This window comes from Equus caballus, chromosome 15, assembly GCF_041296265.1.
Source record: "Equus caballus isolate H_3958 breed thoroughbred chromosome 15, TB-T2T, whole genome shotgun sequence".
NCBI classification, from domain to species: domain Eukaryota; kingdom Metazoa; phylum Chordata; class Mammalia; order Perissodactyla; family Equidae; genus Equus; species Equus caballus.
In genome coordinates, this window is record NC_091698.1 from 48,154,080 (window position 1) to 48,175,452 (window position 21,373).

At 43.7% G+C, this 21,373-nt stretch overlaps 1 long non-coding RNA gene across 9 annotated transcripts in view; it reads left to right on the forward strand.

Annotated features, from left to right (window-relative positions):
* The window catches only part of LOC102150720 (uncharacterized), a 97,959-nt gene that overhangs the window by 24,409 nt on the left and 52,177 nt on the right, over nucleotides 1-21,373 (forward strand). For 8 of the 9 annotated variants that reach the window (XR_001378447.3, XR_011426010.1, XR_011426004.1 and 5 more), the window contains one exon: nucleotides 1,314-1,422. The exons of the other annotated variant lie outside the window; for it this stretch is intronic. This is a non-coding gene — a long non-coding RNA (uncharacterized lncRNA). The remainder of the gene's footprint in view (nucleotides 1-1,313; nucleotides 1,423-21,373) is intronic. 9 annotated transcript variants of the gene reach the window in all.

Below are 21,373 nucleotides of genomic sequence, written 5' to 3' on the forward strand. Positions count from 1 at the left end.
TCTGGGAAGAGGCGGGAGAAAGGTGAGGGAGGATGAGGAGAGTTAAAGAACTTGTGGGGCTATGTGGATTTGCTGTCCTTAAATCCTTTCTGGAACAAAGTGTAGGTGTGGGGAGGAGGATAAGTGAGTGGGTGGGAGAACAAACAAAAGCCGCCTGTGCTGCTTCTCTGGCACTCAGCCCGGACCCTGGCTTGGCATTATCAATCTCTTTCTGTGTTGTTCTCTGTCCCATTTAAAGCATAAACATGGTGTACAACATGATTTAATATATGTATATATCGTTAAATGATTACCACAATACAGGTAACACATCCATTACCTCACATAGTTACTATTGTTTTTGTGTGTGGTAAGAATTTTTTTTCATTTGATTGTGTGTTATAGATATCTTTTCATGTCAATAAATGCGGAATAAATGGACAAATTATATTTAAATGTATGGATATACCATAATGCATTTTATTCTCTAATATTTAATGTTTATTTCATCTCTTATTAGTGGGGCCTTCCCTGACCCCCTTACTCAAAATTGTAACAAACCCCCTTCCTTTCCTATCTACTTTCTCTCATTTTTCTCTGTAGCATTTAGCACCACTTGATATACTACATATTTTTCTTATTTGTTTATTGCTGAACAATTTGTTTATTGCTCCATTAGAATGTAAGCTCCATGGGGACAGGTATTTTTTTTTCTTTTTTATCCAATGCTATACCTGGTGCTTAGAGCAGTTCCTTGTACACAGTTGGTGCTCAACAAATATTTGTTGAATGAATGAATTTGTTGGACTTTTCGTGTCTCTATTGCATATTTTATTTGCAATATTTTATTTTTTAAGATTTTATTTTTCCTTCTTCTCCCCGAAGTCCCCCAGTACATAGTTGTATATTTTAGTTGTTGGTCCTTCCAGTTGTGGCATGTGGGATGCCACTTCAGCATGGCCTGATGAGCGATGCCATGTCCGTGTCTGGGAGCTGAACTGGTGAAACCCTGGACCACTGAAGCAGAGCACACGAACTTAACCACTCAGCCACGGGGCTGGCCCCTATTTGCAATATTTTTGATATTATGTACATTCTGTAATAAATAACCCTGGTATATACATCTTTGCACACTTGTCTACTTATCTCCTTAGGATAAATACCTAGAAATGAAATGGCTGAGTTAAAGGATATGCACATTTTTAAAATGTTAATTCATGGAGCTAGATTACCCTTAAGAATGTTAACTTCTACCAACAGCATGTGAGATTGCCTATTGTTCCACACTGTCAGTAACACTGGGTTGTCTGCTTTTCATCTTCCCCATCTGACAGGTGAAACATGATCTTGTCACTGTAATGTGGTAATTGATAATGTGATTCTGGAGCCAGCCTGCTGGGGCCTGAATTCTGATTTAGCCACTTACTAACTGTGTGGCCTTGGGTAAGTCGTTTAACTTCTGTGTCCCTCAGTTCCATCCTTGGTAAAGTAGGGATAATGGTTGCACCTATTTCATGAGGAATAAATTATAGTCATGTGCCACGTAATGATGTTTTGGTCAATGACAGACCATGTATATAACAGTGGTCCCATAAGATTATTACCATATAGCTTAGGTGTTAGTAGCCTATATCATCTAGGGTTGTGTAAGTGTACTCTATGATGTTCACACAACAATGAAATCGCCTAGCTTTGCATTTCTCAGAATATATCCCCGTCATTAAGTGATGCATGATTGTAGTTAATCCAAGTAAATGCTTCGAATAGTAACTGAGACAGGGCGCACCATAAGTATGATTTAATTTACATTTCTTTGGATATTTTCGTTCTTTTTTTTTTTTTTTGAGGAAGATTAGCCCTGAGCTAACTGCTGCCAATCCTCCTCTTTTTGCTGAGGAAGGCTGGCCCTGAACTAGCATCCATGCCCATCTTCCTCTACTTTGTGTGTGGGACACCTACCACAGCATGGCGTACCAAGAGGTGCCATGTCCCCACCTGGGATCCGAACTGGCAAGCCCTGGGCTGCCGAAGTAGAACACGCGCACTTAACTGCTGCGCCACCCGGCCAGCCTCTCTTTGGATATTTTGAAATGTATTTTGCATATTTATTTTATTATTACTATTTTTTTGGTGAGGAAGATTGTCCCTGAGCTAACATCTGTTGACTGTCTTCCTCTTTTTTTGCTTGAGAAAGATTGTCGGATGCCACACAGCATGGCTTGATGAGTGCTGTGCAGGTCTGTGCCCGGGATCCGAACTGGCCAACCCCAGGCCACCCAAGTGGAGTGTGTGAACTTAACTGCTGTGCCACTGAGCTGGCCCCTGGACATTTATATTTTTTCTTTGAATCACTTATTCATATCCTATGCACATTTTCCCAGTAATATTTTCTTAATGATTTATGAGAGCTAAAGTGTTGACTATTATATATGGTTTAGAATTGTTCCCAGTTTGTTGTCTTTCAACTTTGTTTATGCAATTTCTTTCCTCTCTGAAAGCTTTACATTTTTAGGTAGTCAAAATAATCTTTTCCCTTATAGTTTTTTCTGCTACTAGGCCAATGTTTAGAAAAGGCATGCTTTCTTACCTCAAAATTATAAAAATAGGGGCTGGCCCTGTGGCTGAGTGGTTAAGTTCGCACGTTCCGCTTCAGCGGCCCAGGGTTTTGTCGGTTTGGATCCTGGGCGTGGACATGGCACCGCCCATCAAGCCATGCTGAGGTGGCATCCCACATAGCACAACTAGAAGGACCTACAACTAAAAATATACAACTATGTACCGGGGGGCTTTGGGGAGAAAAAGTAAAAGTAAAAAAATCTTCAAAAAAAATTAGAAAAATAATTCTCTTTGAGTACTTTGTGTTTGTGTGTGTTTTTAAATCTTTAAATTTAAGTCTTGAATCCATCTGGAATTTATTTGGATATGAAGACAGCAGTTGAGATCTGGCTCTATTTCTTTTCTGTTGGAAAGTTTCCTGAACCCATTTATTGAAGAAGCAGCAGCAAGAGCCTTTAATCTGTTCTCCCCTCCCCTAATTTGAAAGTAGATTGTCCTAGAGATGGCACATCTCCACTTCAGAGAATGGAGTTGATGTTTGGACTCAGTCAGTAGTTGTTCAGTTGCTAAGCTGTGGGATGCATGTGCTGTGTAAAGCAGTGCGGGATCAGAACTCCCAGCTTGACTCTGAGTGACAAGACTTCTGTGCTCACTGGTGCAGCTTCTCTGCTGGCTGTGGAGGCTTCTCTTAAGTGGATCCTAATTTGGGGACTTCTTTGAACGGGCCATTGTTAGTTTGGGATAAGTTCTGTGTTCTTGAAAAACCAAATGAAGTGGCTGTAGCAGGTATTTCCTCACTCCAGCCTGGGAGTTTGATAGAGAGTATTGAATGGTAATAAACCCATTGTGTCCTAGCTCTGCCCTCATCAGCTCTTTTTGGAACTCTAGTGCCATCCAGTTTCTTATCTCTGAGTCATGATGGAGGGAGGATCATTCTTGTTTAGTGATGAAGGGTAGCCAGCTTTTACATGATGTCTGTTATGTGTCAGGAACTGTTCTAAGCACCTTACATATCTGATCTTTATGAGGTCGGTGCTCTGTACTGGGTTGAATAGTGTCCCAGCAAAAATTCGTGTCTACCCAGAAGCTATGAGTGTGATCTTGTTTGGAAATAGGGTCTTTGTAGATGTAATCACGTTAAGATGAAGTGGTACTGGATTAGGGGGTGAGCCTACGCATGGATTGGAGTTATGCTGCCACAAAGCAAGGAATGGCAGGGATTCCTGGCAATCGCTAGAAGCTGGAAAAAGAAAGGAAGAATTCTTCCCTAGAGCCTTCAGAGGGAGCCTGGCTCTGCTGACACCTAGATTTTGTAGTTCTATCCCCCAGAACTGTGAGAGAATAAATTTCTGTTGTTTAAAGCCACTTAGTTTGTAGTATTTGTTACGGCAGCCCTAGGAAACCAATACATGCTTTTATTATCATCTCCATTTTCAGGTAAGGAAACTGAGGCCCAGAGTGGTCAGATACTTGGCGATCTCTCCAGGCCACTGCTCTGCTGGCTGGACACTTACTCTGAAGCTCCTACTGTTGCTTTTGTCAGCTCCACCTCCACTGTGGCCGTCAGCTTCTGGTAATGCTGGGACTGAGCTGCTGGAACGGCTCCTCTCTCTGGCACAGCAGGCCATAGCCTTTCCTTGTCCTTGCCCCTTCACACCCTAAAGCAAAAACTCCTCAGAAGGCGTGCACTATAGCTTGATCATTTCAGCAGCTCTCTTCCCAGCCTCACCCCTCTAGGTGAGATCAGGCTTTTATTTTTCATTTCTGTGCAATGTTAGAGAAGTGTGGGTGACAATTAGGGGGAGGGTCACCCAGCTGCTTCTGGCCGTTGTTTTTATGCTTCCCATTTCTGGCCTGCTATCCTTCCTAGAATTCCTGTCAGTAGACAACTCAAGTTTTGTTTTTCTTTGGAGCTTTCAGGATCTGACAGCTCAAAGGGCACGTATCACAGTCCATGGCTGTGAACAGAGAAGGGACAGCTTCATGGCAGCACTGGTTGTGAGGGCCCTGGTCACCTGTTCTTGATAAGTCAGCTCACCACAGTGGTACGCTTTCCTGCTGAAGGGAGTAGGTGCATAAGGACATTGTCTGACTCAGCTCATCTCCGTGAACAGCTCCTTGTCTGCCCAGGGTCTCTTCTGGCATCCCTCTGCATCCCGTTACTGGCTGTGGAATCTTGCCTGTTTCCCAATAGAGACCTTTTGCTTTGGGTCCTGGTCTTATTCTTACCTTCTCTCTCTAGGCTGTGAACTCCAGGAACTCAGGAACCATATCTGTTTTGTTTGCTGCTGAATCCCAGGACTCAGCAAAGATCTGACACTTGACTAGCCCCTCAAGAAATGTTTACTGAATGAAGAAATGAATACTGATCTTGAAGCTTTGGAATCCTGGTTTTCCTTGCTTCTTGCTGAAGCCAAGGACCAGATTAAGAACTTTAGAGTCCTAAGCAATAGAAAGATTATGATGTCTCTCATACTTTCAGCCCTCAGTGTATATTTCAAAAACAATATTAAACACAAAATAAGTGTAGGGAAATTTAGCAAAGTATAAGAAAAATCCAGCAAAATTCTGATTTTTGCCATGGTGACTACTTGGATAAATATAAAATAATTTAAAACATTTGTTATTGTTGTCTCTGCTTTGCCAGTTCCCTAAGTACGTGCTGTTGGATAATCCTGCCTGGACCAGCCCCTCACCTCACCTCTACTCCATCTGCTGAAGCTGCCAGCCAGGCCCCTTCACACCCTAGGGGTGTCTGGGTCCTGAGATTCCAACCTTGGCTAGTACCCTGGGCTCTGAGGGGTGCTGCCAGGAAGTCAAGTAGAACATGTACACTGCTGAAGAGTACCTCCATATGAGAATTCCCATGTGGAATTAGGATTTATAGTCAGCATAGCACGTTGTGGCAAGTGATTACGCTTAGGCTGTTTTTAGTCATAATAATCTACTTCCATGATCCTGTATGTGGAAGGCCCAGAAATTTCCCTGTGGTCTTCCTTCCTGTATCACTGAGAGAGAAGTCAAGACACAGGCCTACTCTGCCTCCTGTGTTAATCTGGGCCTTGTTGAGACCATTCAGAGAAGTAAGGTGTGATTCTGGAAGTGGAGCCCAGGCCTTCTATAGGCTGTTTCAACACTATGACCATAATCAAATCCTGTTGCTGCTTAATTCCAAAGAGTTTAAAATAGTGTTGGAAACCTCCTAGGGGAAAAAAGTGCCACTGTAATTTCTTGGCTAAGGAAGTAGTGTGTGCTGGCCAGAGCAGAAGGGGTAGCCAAGGCTCCTAAGTTCTATTCTGGACCTGTTGATTTGAGGTGTGACATGCAGCAATCTGAGATGATGTCCTGTAGCTCTGGTGGTTTCTGATGGTCTCTTCAGCACAGAGAGTGATATGGGCTGTGCTGCAGGGAAAGAGACTGACACACTGGCCCCTTGTCCTCTAGGAGAACCTTCCTCTCATTTGAATTTCCAGGCTCCTCTTTTAAATGCAGAAACACCCCCCACAGAGTTAATACGGGCACCCAGCAATATCATCCACATTTTACTTGAATTAATTGCAAATTGATTTCTTTTTAGCAGTGTGATTAGATCGTTCTTCTAAGGGATGGGGACTTCGATAGAGTTCAGGAAAGGAAGGGATCGTTTGTGTGGAGTACACACTTTGGCTTTGGACAGCCAGAAAGTAACATGAGGACACCAGGTGTGCAGTAAGCTAGATAGAGAAGAACAAACTCACATTCTTGGAGAGCGAGGCATGTATTAGATGCTTTTCTCATATTTTCTTATTTAATTATCATAATGCAAACCAAAAAAATAGCATCTTTGTTTTTGCACATGGGCAAGCTGAAAGTTGAAGAAATTATGTAACTTGCCTAAGGTCAGACAGCGCTGAGCCAGGACTTATTTCTCCTCAGGTCTGTCCAGTTCCATGCTGTTTTCACAGAGCTCTTCTGTCTCTGATGAGATTTAGGAAAAGAGGATGGGGAAAGAACAGATGAGGAGATGCCATCTTCTCTACCTCACAGTTTTGCTTGTTGAGTTGCGTTTAGTCAGAGCATCCTGTTTATAGAATACTAGGTTCTATATATAGAGATGCTGCAGCAGCACATGTGGGAAAGATACCAATTGGCTGTAGGGGAGGATTAAAAAAGGCTTTGTTCTTTGCCTCTAGGTCTTCATAGCAATGTAACCCACAAGTGTCAGAACACCACTGGTGACTCTGGAGTACTGCTTAGGAGACCCTGCCCTACCATCCAATTAAAATCTGTTGATGTGTCCCAAGGAGTAAGCTGTGGTGGGGGTGGAGGTGAGGGTGTGGTGTGCCATGCCCTTACTGTATGTACTGGAGGTGGTGGCCCCTGTTATGTGACTCTTACAGTGAATATTACTGAATAAAGAAGAGGTGTCTCTCTCTTGCCTTTCCAAGGGAGACCAGATGGCAGTGGGTGCTGGCCGAGATTCAGGGGAGCCTGGTGTATGGGTTGGCAGGGGAGACAGCTTGAGGATGTCAGAGGATGGAGTAAGAAGAGACTGGACGGTCTGTCAAGTGGTGTAATTTCCCAAGAATGTGTCCTGCCCCTCAAAGACTTCCCTTAGCTGTTTTCTATTGCTTGGTATTCTACAAGTGAAATTTCTTTCCCTTGATTTAAGTCTGTGGTACCCTATTAAAAATGAAGAGACTCCAGGAAGGAGTTTAATTGTGAAGAGTCTTGGTCATGTATGTGGAAGTGTGAATGAGTTTATGAGATTGATTTCTGAGAACTAGAGTAAAGCAGGGGCAGAGAGGAGAGGGCACTGTGCTCCCAGGTTGGAGGGACAGGAAGGAGGCACCACTGATTTTGAGATAAAGGCCCTGAAAAGAGAAGTTAGGTCCCTAAATAAATGCTTTGTTTCCTTCACAGTTTTGTCTGAGTAAACACAAGCAGCTGAGGGTGGTGGGGATGGAGGCTCTTGACCCCAAGAGGGGGTGCTGTAAAAAGATTTCCCACCAGCATGCTGGGTATACAGGCACAGCGTTGTCTGGAGAGCAGCTGACAGGCATAATGTAACAAGGAGTATAGGATCTTTGGGTTTGTGGTTTGCTGTGATGTCCTCAGACAAGACTGTCACAGATGTTAGGAAGTGGAAGGCAGCTTCCCAGAAATGATGTAGAATGGTGGTGCAAAAGAGGCCTCCAGTGACAACATGGGCAGGGCACTTCCTCCGTGGCCACTGGTCACTGACACCTTCTGGTCTTGATTTCCCAATGAGCTGTGCTGAGATAGGGCTTTAGCGGAAAGCAAAGTAAGCCATGTCAAAAGCAATGACAAAGCACTTGGGGTGTCCATACAAAGGTGCAGTTCCTCCTTGTCCACCAACTTTGTAGAGCCAAAATAGCTAATCCAGAGGCTGCCAGCATAGTGCCTGTGATGCAGATCTACAACTTTTTTGGCCTGAATTTTTCCAGAGAGAGAGAGCCTTCCTAGTTGACTCTTCATCATCTTTCGTTTGCCAGTGCTGTCACACTGCCTTTGTGATCTGAATTCTCACATCTTTTTCTCCCCCAAGGAGTCTTTGACAGAGGCAACTCAAATCTCAGTGCCTTTCCCAGCTCCTCACAGTTGGGTTCCTGAATGCCCTTCACCCTCAGGCTTCAACTTACACTCTGTTCATTTTCCTACCCTAAATCCAGAGCATTTTCTTTGGGATCAGACTTTTGGCTTCTTTCAGGACTCTGGGCTTCTTATTCATTTCTTCTGGCACATTCCCTTAGTGGGCTATCCTAAGAATGGTCTCTACCCCTCACTTCTTAGAGTTTGACAGGGTCTGGACCTCTTTCCCTGCTGGAATCAGCATGATTCTGTGGAGGATTCTGGATGTACCACATCCCTTCGTCTCTCCCCAACCACCATTTCCCCATACACAAAATGTAGTGATGTAGCTGGATCTGCTGATCATCAGGATTTTGGAGCCAGGGGCCCCAGTAGGGAAGGGCTCTTGGGCATGCGTACCGTGCCCTGAGTGACAACTCTGTCCACCAATCTGCCTCCCCTCCATCTCACCTTTATTTTGGCTGTTTGTTAAGGGGATCAATCTCTGTCCAGTTGCTCTGCCTGGACCCCTATCCCTGTCCAGGACTGCAGCCCTGTTGTCGACCCCTTACCAGGGGCTGTGGCCTTTGCTTTCCAGCCTCTCTCAGGCTGGGTCCCTTCTCCAATACTAGAACTTTTTCTTGCAACTAGTATCAATAGGTAGAGTTCTGCACGTGCTCACATCTCCCAGTGTTGACCGCCCTGCACTCTGCCTAATACTCTTTGGGCTAATTGGATATCATGCTGGTCTGTCCAGCTGTACTTCTGGAACAAGGCTCTTAGCTTAGTTGGGCCTGTGTCCTGAATTTCATGTTAGCTCTCCAACTGCCTCTGCCTCAAAAAGAGCTTTCGATATGCATTTATAAAGCTCCAAAATGGAAATAGAAATATAACAGATTCCAAGCTTATTTAACTGGAGGACCATTTTTTTCCTTGAAAGAATATTTATTAAAATTTCACAGAAAATGGTGTTTGGTGAAACACAGTTTTGGAAAGTATGAGGCTGTATCCCAAAGGAATGGACAGCATATGGAGATTTCCGGGTGAAGATAATGTGACAATCAGTGAAAAAAATTCTTTTGGGGTAGGAAATCTCTCCTGGTGCTCTTCATTCAACAAATAGCCACCGAACTCCTACTATTTACCAGTCTCTCTGCTGGAATCACACCACATGTTTGACGACTTACTGTGTGTCTGCATAAGGCCAGCTCTGATCTGGAGTGGTGCTCTAAAGTGGAGGAGGTTCTACATTCTTTCTCCTATATTTCAGTCCTCTTCCCCTTTCCTCCAGTTGAAACAGGAAATGGTGCATGAAGTGATGCCATCATGGCCACAGACATCATCAGCTTCTGGATCTAAGGAAGGAGGGCTTCTCTGAGGCTTCTTTCCCCAGGTTTGATCTCTTCCAGGATTTCTCTAGTGCTGCTGAGCACCCCTCCCCTCCCACTCTGAGACTGTTCATCTCAGCAACAGTCTCAAGTCTCACTGCTAGTTCAGGATTTTAACTTTACATATGGAGGTCAGTGTCAAGTCAGATGGAGCTCGTTTTTATGGAATGGGTGTGATATAAATTTTCTACTTGCCCTGTGAAATCCTTCTTTGTTTATAGTTCATGGACAGTCCAGACTATAATTTTTTTCAACCCTTCAGTGAAGATAAACCTGTGTTCCGTGATCAGGGTGATCTTGCAGGTGGAGAGCCATTTAAATCTGGCAAGGTGCTTGACTAAGTGCCATGAGCTCCAGCTGGCATAGCTGGTAACCAAAGAGGAAGCCAGTCACTTCTTCTGTATGCCGTTCCCACGACTGCCAGGAAAAGACCACTTGAAGCAGATAGAAATCTCTGACTGAGACTCCTGATTAAGAAATACTAGGGCCCTTTGAGACCCTGATGTATGTGTCTTTACTGTCATGAGTGAGATCTTTGGTTGGCTGATCTGAACTCAGATAGTTGGCTGAGCTAATTCTAAGACAGACTAGATGGAAAGGCTCAGCTTTGACCCTGCCCTTTAGTTCTGGTGTTCTTTGAACATCCAACAAGTGGCATCCTCCACCCACAAGCCCCAACCTAGTGGCCTTGGCCTATGGCACTTGTCCATTTCTGCCCCTTCTTCTGAAAGACCTTAGTTTTAACTGTGAAGGTCAGGGACTAAGCTCACTTACAGGAAGGTGGAAAGAGGGCTTGAAATGGACATTTAGAAATCTTAAATAGGGGTCAGCCCTGTGCCTGAGTGGTTAAGTTCACATGCCCTGCTTTGGCAGCCCAGGGTTTCACGGGTTCGGATCCTGAGTGCGGACATGGATGGCACCATTCATCAAGCCATGCTGAGGAGGTGTCCCACATAGCATAACTAGAAGGACCCACAACTTAAAATACATAACTATGTACCGGGGGACTTTGGGGAGAAAAAGGGAAAGTAAAAAAGTCTAAAAAAAAAAAAGAAAAATAGAGCCAGTTTGTTATTTGGTCAGTCTAGTATCAATTGGTTTATAACTACAGAAGGCTTGTTTTCCCTGACTAGTCTTTCCCTAACAGGCTCCCTTACGTGAAGGCATTTCCAAAGATTCTGTCCTTGGCCCCCTTCTCTCTTCCCTCTATATACTCTCCTTGAGTGGTGTCATCTGTGCTTACAGTTTTAGCTTCTACTGATATACCAAAAACTCTCAAAATCTCTGTCTCGAACCTAAATCTCTTTTCTGAGTTCCTGAGTCAGGATGGCCAAACACTATTGACATTATAACCTGGATGGCTCTTAGGCATTTTTTTTTAAAGAGAAATTTTACTTCTTTTTTTTTAAGGTATGTTTTTTGGTGAGGAAGATTGGCCCTGAGCTAACCTCTCTTGCCAATCTTCCCCCTTTTTCCCCCACCCCAGAGTCCCCCAGTGCATAGTTGTATATCCTAGTTATAGGTCTTTCTGGTTCTTCTATGTGGGTGGGACACTGCCTCAGCATGGCTTGATGAGCGGTGCTAGGTCTGCGCCCAGGATCTGAACTGGTGAACCCTGGGCTGCCGAAGCAGAGCACATGAACTTAACCACTCGGCCACAGGGCCAGCCCTGCTCTTAGGCATTTTAAACTCAACATGTCCTAAGCCAAATTATATTTTTCATCAACCCAACCTCCTCCTCCTATTCCCCTGTTCCTTCCTGTTCCTATTCCTCCTCCTTTGTGCCTTGACTTAGGAGCATCGCCATCCAGAGTCATTTGTAAACTTGCTTCTGCATCACTATCTTCCACTATTCCCCCACCAGGAATTTAGTAGGCTCTGAGTGTAATGTAGGATGTTTAGGATGTGGGGGTGGGTGGTTTCTTCTCTTTCTTTCTTTCTTTCTTTCTTTCTTTCTTTCTCTCTCTCTCTCTTTTTCTCTCTTTCTTCTCTCTTTCTCTCTCTCTCTCCCCCCCGTCCCTCTCCCTCCCTCCCTCCCTCTCTCCCCCTCCCTCCCTCCCTCCCTCCCTTCCTTCCTTCCTTCCTTCCTTCCTTCCTTCCTTCCTTCCTTCCTTCCTTCCGGTTGTGGTTCTTGTCTGTAAGGCATCTATAGTTGAATTCAATAGAGAAGTTAGAAGATAGAAAAAAATAACAGTTAAAGGTTAAACTGACATTCAGATTCTAAGTAAAGTGGAAGTTCTGGAAAGGAAGCATCTCAGGGCTAAAACCTTGGGAGAAAGCTTCATGAAAGAGGTGAGAATTGATCGAGGACACCCTAGGTAGGGCAAGTAGCAGAAGACCCCTTGGGGGGCATACGGAGTGGAGAAGGGATGGGGCATATGATCCTTAGCCACTGGCTGCTTCTGTAAGTCACCACTGAACCTCATTCAGTTTGGTTCCTTTTAAAAGGTTCTCAGGATTGACCATCCTAGTGTAACCTACTAGCTGGAAGTATCCTTTCCCTTAAAATTTTGGCTCAAAGTGTCAGTTTACGACTTGTAGAAAGAAAGTCTGATTCCTTTACTCAGATTTCTTCAAATTCCTGGAAGATCATGTATTTATGGTCACTCTAATTGTGAGCTCTTGCTTCCACTGTATTAGTTCAGGTTATAGATGATCTTACTGTCTCAAGCATGCTGTCCCTGTTTCCATCCACATTGGCCCAGATGTAGAACTCAGATATCTCCCAGCTAAAGCTTTTATGTATGCAGCAGACTTTATAAAAGGTTTGGTATAATGGAGAGTATTGTACATTGCAGCAAAGCAAGCAACTTGAATTCTAATACTGGCTATCCCTGTGCCTTAAAGTACTTTTGCCCACCTCTCCATTAGGGATTCGTCACTATTCATATCACCCATGAATATGGCCTTGGTCTCTTATTATCTTATCTTTCTTTCCTCTGCAAACCTTCCTGACTCTGTAGCCACTAAGCACTCCAGATACTTCTTACTCTATTATGCAAAGCCAGTGAACTCTAACTCTCCCTCCCAAATTTACCTCTGTATGTCCAAAGCCCACCAAAGGGCTCGGCTGTGTAAAAAGCTCATCCACTTCTTTAACCACACAAAGAATTTGTAGAAGCTCTGATGTGTTCCTTTACATGACCTTCCCTCTTTTGAAAGTATCTCTTGTTTTAACTAGCATTTACTTCTCTTACCCCAGGAGTGGTTTACTTTGAAGCATCTGTGAAGGGAAGGTAAGAGGATATTCCAGGCAAGGGCAACAATGTGAATATAGGCAGCAACCTACATAAAACCTATTGTGGGCAATGAGAAAACTAGTCCAACTGGAAAGAAGAAGAATTCTTGGGGAGCAGAGCTCAGAATAGATTAGAAAGTCCAGAAACAGAGGTAAGTTTCAATGGGAAAGGATATTGTTTAGGACAAATGTTTAGCCATTAAAAAAAATCTCTGTCACCTTCTACCAAAATAAATTTTAGATGGATTAAAGATTTCTACATAAAAGCTAAAGTAATAAATGCACTAGAAAATAGATTTTTTTAGTATGACACCAAAGGCAGAAACTATAAAGGAAAAAGTGTGGTGAATTAGCTATAAAAAAAAAATCACAACAGTCTGCATAAATAAAAGATAGATGACAAACAGGTTAAAGAGGATTTTCAGCGTATCTCTAATGTGCACAAGGCTCTTACAAATCTCTAGGAAAAAAAGCAAAAACATCAAGAGAAAATGGGCCAAAGTCATAGAAGAATAAATATAAATGACTAATAAAGCATATAGAAAAAGGCTGTTTCACTTACAATCCAGAAAACACAAAGAGAAATGAGATATCATTTTTCAATTGTTAGATTGACAAATATTAAAAAGAAGGAAATATTTATTGCTGATGAGGGCTTGAGGAAACAGGAATTCATACTCTTGCTGGGAATATAAATATGATCTCTCTGACATTCGGTTTGACAAAATGTAGCAAATTTAAAGTGCTTACACTCTTAAACTAGCAATTCAACTTCTAGGTATTTATCCCAAGGGCAAGTGTGCAGAGATATATGTATGAGGATATTTATTACTACAGAGCTTATAAAACAATCACCATGGCCATCAATAGGAGATTGGTCAAATATGGTGTGTCCATACAATGATAAATAAAGTAGATTTATAATTATTGACACAGAAAGATGGCCACAATATATACATGAAGAAATGTGTAGCATATGAACCTGTTTCACTTGAAATAAATAAATATAGCCATAACTATGTGTAAATATTTAAAAACCATATAACAAATTGTTAATAGAAATTATCTTTTATGATTCAGAAAAAAAAAGCCACTTAAAAACATAGGAAATGGAAGGGCTGGCCCAGTGGTGCAGTGGTTAAGTTCGCACGTTCCGCTTTGGTGGCCCACGGTTTGCTGGTTTGGATCCCGGGTGCAGACATGGCCCCACTTGGCAAGCCATGCTGTGTCAGGCGTCCCACATATAAGGTGGAGGAAGATGGGCACGGATGTTAGCTCAGGGCCAGTCTTCCTCTGCAAAAAGAGGAGAATTGGCAGCAGATGTTAGCTCAGGGCTAATCTTCCTCAAAAAAAAAAAAAAAGGGAAATGGATTCCGACTTGAGGGTGGTGGGGGCTGACAGTTATTTTACCCTGGTGGACTAGGTAGTGAATAGTGTTGATAAAAGCAGTGATCAGGGAAGGTTTTATGGTGTGAATGTGTGAAATGAATGAAGTGAAAAATGAGGTTAGAGAAACCAGTTAGGATAATAAAGCATCAACTGGGGTAGGTAGCAGGATTAGAATGGAAAGGACCAATCTGAGAGACATTTCATGGAAGAAACCACTGATCTGATAGTCTGTCAGTCAGGAAGAGGATAAAGAATCAAAAATAAAAGGGCCTGTCTAGTGGCGCAGCAGTTAAGTGCGCATGTTCCGCTTCCCAGTGGTTCACCAGTTTGGATCCCGGGTGCGGACGTGGCAGACAAGCCATGCTGTGGCAGGCATCCCACATATAAAGTAGAGGAAGATGGGCACGGATGTTAGCTCAGGGCCAGTCTTCCTCAGCAAAAAGAGGAGGATTGACAGCAGATGTTAGCTCAGGGCTAATCTTCCTTAAAAAAAAAAAAGAAGAAAGAATAACAAGTCACTGATAATGCCAAGGTGTCTATTTACTCTGTGCAGCTTGAAAATTACTCATCATGACTGGAAAGGAGAACCAGTCTTCTAGAAGGGTGAGACAAATTTGTGGAGTTGAATTTGAAGGGCCAGAGGTGCATCCAAAAGGAAATGTTCTGTAGGCTGGGGATTCATTTAGAGGAAAAGGTACTTCTAGAATAGACTCAGTCACCGGAGTCACTCTCTAGATTTGACCCCCTCGACATGTACTTGGGGGAGGGGTGGTCATATTTTGGTTCTTTTTCCTGTTGGCAGTCTTTTTTTTTTTTTTTTAAGATTGGCACCTGAGCTAACATCTGTGCCAATCTTTTCTTCTTCTTCTTCTCCTTCTCCTCCTCCCTTCTTCTCCCTTCTCCTTCCCCTCCTCCCCCTCCTCCTTCCCCTCCTCCTCCCCCTGCTCCTCCTCCCTCCTCCTCCCCCTGCTCCTCCTCCCCCCCCAAAGCCCCCCAGTACATAGTTGTATATTCTAGGTGTAGGTCCTACTGGTTGTGCTTTGTTGGCAGTCTTGACAGACCCTGGAGAGGAGCGTGTGGCAGTGGTCTCAGTTGGAACCTGAGAGTAGAGCTTGAGGAGGGGTAGGAGTGGGCAATAGTCACCAGAGTAAAACAACAGCCACAACATTATTTAAAAATCACTCTACGGGGTTCGCCCGGTGGCGCAGCAGTTAAGTGCGCACATTCCGCTTCAGCAGCCCAGGGTTCGCCGGTTCAGATCCCGGGTGCAGACATGGCACCGCGTGGCAAGCCATGCTGTGGCAGGCGTCCCACATATACAGTTGAGGAAGATGGGCATGGATGTTAGCTCAGGGCCAGTCTTCCTCAGCAAAAAGAGGAGGACTGGCAGCAGATGTTAGCTCAGGGCTAATCTTCCCTGAAAAAAAAAATCACTCTATCATGTACAAAGGCCATTATATACAGTGACTTAGCTAACACAATCCTATATGCTTTGCATTATTATTTTTTTCCTTTTGGGTGAAGTTCAATTTCTCGTTTTACTGAATCTCAATTAGAGGGTTAGAATTAGGACTCAAACTAAGGTATTCAGGTCTCAAATTTCATTTCTCATTTCTCCACTCTCTGTCTCTTGGAGATGAATTTTCCAAAGAGAGAGAGACTAGAGCAAAAGCTGCAACCTGGAGCTCGGGGTACCCACAGTTAAGAGGTGGGAGGAGGAGGGCCAGAGAAGACACTAAGTCACTCACAGTCACTGCCCTGTCCCCTGGCCTTTGTAGGCCCTGACAGTCCTCTAAACCAGAGAATGTTGGATGTTCCGTTGAAACATCCAAGTTGGGAGGAAGTCCTAATTTGTTCATAAATCCCTGGAGGTGTTTTGGAAGTAGGGTTCACCAGTTTGGTTACAGCAGAGTTAGTGTGGTGGCTTAGTGGTTTATTGAATTCTGGCTTCATTCTGTTGAAGGCAACACAGTTAAAGCATATTGACTTACGCCCATGAGGGAAGGGCTTGTCTGTATTAATTACATGAAAAAATTTTTTGTGTGTGAAATTGTTAGGCTTGTCTGGATTAATCACGTGAAAACATATTTTTTTGTGAAGTCATTAGGTTTGTTTAGTTTTGGAGTCACGTGGTAACTCACTTGTGTAGGCACCAGGTGGTAGAGATCGTAAGAGGATCTACTTTAATGAGCAGAAATCAAGTCTTTTAAGTCACTTCAGTTTTCCAACTGACAGTCATGTTCATGGGATTAAATTATATAGCTAACCCGTTCTGATAGCATAAACACAAAAAGCAGTTATCTCCTAAACAAACACACGGACTTCTGTGGTTACTATTAGTGGTTACCACGGGGAACGGAGGTGGGGGTGGGCACAAAGGGCAAAGGGGCACACCTGTGTGGTGACTGACAAATAATAATGTACAACTGTAATTTCATGATGTTGCAAACTATAATGACCTCAACTAAAAAAAATAAAAATTAAAAAAAACACAGTTATATCCTGTCAGAAGTTCTGAATCAACAGGGTCCACTTTAAAGAGGTTTTCCTGCAACTATTGGGCTGGTGTCCACAGAGAATCCCACAGGCATCCCTGCAGCCCGGTGCTGGGAGCATAGTGGGCAGTCGAGAAACAGTGGTTGAATGAATGAGTGAGCGAGCGAGTGAAGGACAGAAGGAATCTCTCCCTGAGGCGTCTTGAGCTATCTTCCCACAGCCTCCTGCTACAGCTTGGCTGGGTGGTTTTAGGACAAGCCTTATCATTTGGGATTTTGTAATGGGGAGGGTGGAAATGGAGGCACCATGGGAAGTTGCTGTTCTGTGAGTTGGTGACTCCACAGAAGGGATGTATCCAAAACCAGTAAGCTGGTGCCACTTGAGTCCAGGTCATATGAGCTCTCCTCCTAAAAAGATCAGGCTGCTGAGAAGGTCTCTGGAGCAAGTGATGAGGCCCACGGAGTTAGGAGATTTCCTGTTGGCAACCTTGGTGTTACCCAAAGAGGGCAGCTACTTTCTAAGTCCTCTGAAGGAGGCTCTCCGCCACCCTTCCTTCTCACTGCTTGGATTCTAAGTGGGGCCCTCGCTGGCTTCTGCTTATCCTGCCTGGCCCTGCCCTCTGACTGTGAGCCATTGGCGATTTTTAGCCCTCCTGGAAATTGCACCCTTTATGAGGGTAAAGCAAACTGTGAAGTTCTGGTTCTGGCTCCAGAGGGATTGGGGCCAATCACCTGGCCCTGCCCTGTGTTTCTTGGCATGCATTCCTGGCCACCTTTTTACCCTTAGCACAGTCCTCCAAGCCTGTAATTCTGCCTGGGTAAGGATTAAGTACTGGCTTCTTCAGAGGGACTGTCAGGGCAAGAATATCATGTTTTGGAAGACGCTCCTGACACCAATCTCCATGTCTTGCCTTAGGAGAATTATTGGTCTTATATAGATGATCTAACAGTTATATTGGGAGTGGTTGGGGGACTTGGAGATTCTTCATATCACAAAAGGACTTACTGCTAGGTTTCTTTAAGCATTGAACCTGCTTTTCAAAATAAAATTTGATTTCACGCTGTAAGTAATGTACAATTATTTGCAACAGAAAAAAACTTTTGAGATTTTCTAGGCAAACTTCCTTGTTTCACAAGTGAGCAAACTTCAGGAGGTCCAGCAAGGGCAAAGCCGTGCCTGTGCTGGGGAGCTGACACTCAGGTTATGTGAAAGGAATTGAAGCAGAGAGGAGCAGACACTGTGTGAGAGGAAGTCTCAGTTGCTCCTGGAGGAGCATTTTTCTGGTTGTTTTCCAAGTGAGGGAGGGGAAGAACGCATTTCTTCCCCAGGAATGCCCTGCTCATATCCCTCGGATTGGGTAATTCCTGCCTCACTGACTTTTAATGTAGTCCTTCCAGACTGAACCCAAAACAACATGGTAATACCTCAGTATTTGAGACTTAGAGGCACGTTTAAATAAGTAAAACTCTAAATTACAGGATGTGAATGCAACTTTAAATTCAATGTGTAAAAAAAGCCAAATATTAAGTTAGCAAAATGTTAGTGGAAGTTCTTCAGGGGGCCTTATTGAATTAGTTGATTAGATTGATTTTTAATTAGAATTATCCAATCTATAATAGGTATTTATAAAATCCATTCATTCATTTATCAAATATTTATTAACTACAGAGAGTTCTATGGTAACTTGAGATATAGACTAAAACTGTGGGAACTCAGGAGAGGTGGTTTGTAGCTTTTGGACCTAGAGAATCAGGGAAGTTTTGTGAAAACAAGTTTCTTTGTTTTAAAGCATGCTTTAAACAGTCTTGCTGGGGCTGGCCCCATGGCCTAGTGATTCAGTTCTGCATGCTTTGCTTTGGTGGCCCAGGTTTGGTTCCTGGGCACAGAGCCACACCATTCATCAACGGCCATGCTGTGGTGGTGACTCACATACAAAATAGAGGAAGACTGGCACAGATGTTAGCTCAGGGCGAATCTTCCTCAGCAAAAAAAAAAAAAAAAAAACCTTAAACAGTTTTGCATATACTCTAGTCAAAGGTAGTGTTGATACAAAGGAAAATATGTTCTCATTCACATTATTAAAACTGAATTAGTATCAACACAATACATTTCCTTTCACTGTGCTTCTTTACTGATCTCTAAAGCAGTTTCCAAAGAGCAGACCTTTGGTAACCAGGAGCAGTCCACTCTGTTTGCTAGACAGTACCTCTGCAGCTAGGGAATGGGGGCAAGGTTGTGGACACAGTCAGGGAGACCACTTCTTCAAGGAGCTTGTCTGTGAAGTGAGGAGAGTTAGTGAAGGGAGGGGACCCAGCATCTAAGGTGAGTTCTTTATTTTTTGAGACCCAAGCATGTCCCTGCGCTGTGGGGAAAGGGCTAGTAGAGAGGGAAAAGTTGAAGATAGAAAAGAGAAAGAAAAATTGTTGAGCAAGGCCCCTGGGGAGAAGGGGCTACTGCATCCTGAGCACAGGTGGAGAGTTGAAACTTGAACTGAACAAATGACAAGGCTACCACTGAGGTTAGCTTCACCACCACGACTACCACCCTTTATTGTTTTCCTACCTTTTGTTAGCACTCGTTTGAGCTCTTTTAAGTTTCATTTGCTAGGGATGAGAGATGTTATGGGGCAGAGGAATTTGGTAAGATTTTGGGGAGACAGAATGTTGGAGTTTCCTCCTGTTGGGCTTTGTTTTCTCTGGGCAGAAGAAGTTGAAGTCATCTGCTGGGAGCAGGGGACATAGTGGGTATGGTGGCATGGTTTTTAAAAGCTCTTGTGCCAATGGCAGTGATCTGAGGACGTGGAGGAGGACAGTTGAGCTGTGCTTAAGACCCAGATAATGTTGGAGATGCTGACTTTCTAGAGGAGCAGCCCTCGTGACTTAATGGTTGCTTTAGAAGTGCTCAGCAACTTGGGGGTTAAGGCAGAGGACTTTTGTACTCAAATAGGAGCTCTGGTTTGTGGGGCAAATGGAAGACTTGGAGTAAAGGGGGTCTAGGATATGGTAGCAGAGTAGTTGTCATCTAGTTGGCTAGAGAAAGAGGCATGATAGGCAGCAAAATGATGGGGGCTGGGGTGTGAAGAGACTGGAAATCTCAGTGTAGTTGAAATACAGAAGCCGAAAAGTAAAGACAAGAAGAGGTAGAAATTTAGGAGTTCATGACGAGGCAAAGGGTCTGACTTGGAGTAGAAAAGCAGACTCTGATCGAGGACCAAAGTCCTTGATGACCACGAGGTTAGTAGCTGACGGCAGTGAGGAGGAGTGTAGCCGTGGACTTGGCAAAGGAAGGGTTTTTGTAAGGTTGTGGGAATAATAGCTTGAAGAACCATCAAGACAGTTCGTCTGTTTCTCCTCTTGGTACCGCTGGGTACTGAAGAATGATTTTTTGGCAGAATCTTCATGGCCCAGAAACCAAGTTCCTCAAGGAGTGTCAGGTTTCAGCTGGGGGAAAGAGGCCAGAACCATCTTTTAGGCCTGCTTTCTGCACTGCCTGCCTAAATACAGTGGAGTTTTAATAGTTGGGGGACGGGAGAAGTTCTGGCCAAGTGAGACATCCCCACAAAGTACGGGGCCTTTAGGCAGATTTTGCGGGAACCGGGACTAAGTATTCTTGCAGGCAAAATCCCATTTGGCCACAGGGTTTTTTGAACTGTTCAGGATCAGATTGGGCCAGTGCTAATCTTCTGTGAGAGGCTCAAGGGAAGTGTTGTAAAGGTCTTGCTTAAAACTCTAGGAGGCAATGGACTCTTGAGCCTTTCTGTTCCTGTGGGGTCTGGAATTTATTTTTCCTTCCATGGTGACAGTAAATAATGCCCTAAAAAGCCCACATAGTTTGAAAGAATCTGGAAGTACTCAGATTATTGTTTATAAAGATGTTTTTGGATTTTCAGTGGTTCAGGTTTCCTTTGACATTGTTAATACATGATTCTAAACAAAAATTAAGAAAGAAGCCCTGAGGGCTGCCTGGTGGTGCAGCGGTTAAGTGTGCACGTTCTGCTTTGGCGGCCTGGGGTTCGTTGGTTCGGATCCCGGGTACAGACATGGCACTGCTTGGCAAGCCGTCCTGTGGTAGGCGTCCCAAATGTAAAGTGGAGGAAGATGGGCACAGATGTTGGCTCGGGGCCAGTCTTCCTCAGCAAACCTCAAAAAAAAAAAAAGTGCCGAAATAGCTGAAAATAAACAAACAAAATCTCACAATTCTTTTTGCCCCTTCTTAACCTGATCCATTTACACCACCACTGTAGCTATAAAACCAGATGGGAACTGCTCAGAAAATCATTGCCTAATAGCCATTTCACCACAGAAACCTAAGCAAGGTTGTGTGGCCCCCAGCAGAAGAAGCTAGGTGGGTCAGGGCTCGGGGTGTGCTGCTCCCATGGCGGTACTTTCTAAATTGTTTGTAATTGGTTTTACCATGTAAAAATGAGAAACTTCTGTCTGGCAAAAGTCATCATAAATAAAGGTAGAAGACAATCAACAGGCTGGGAGAAAATTTTTGCAATATATGTAATAGACAATGGATTAATATCTATAATTTATAAAAGATTCCTATTAATCAATAAGAAAAAGACAACAAATCCAATAGAAAATGGGCAAAGAATACAAACAGGCAAGTCATAGCAGGGCAAACTGGAATTTCATCTGAAGAAGTGGTTATCCTTGAGTACAGGGATGTACTGGACAAGAATGTTCATTGCATTAGTAAATATCCATGAGTAGGGACTGTAAAGTAGTGTGGTTGTGAAAACGCTGAAGTA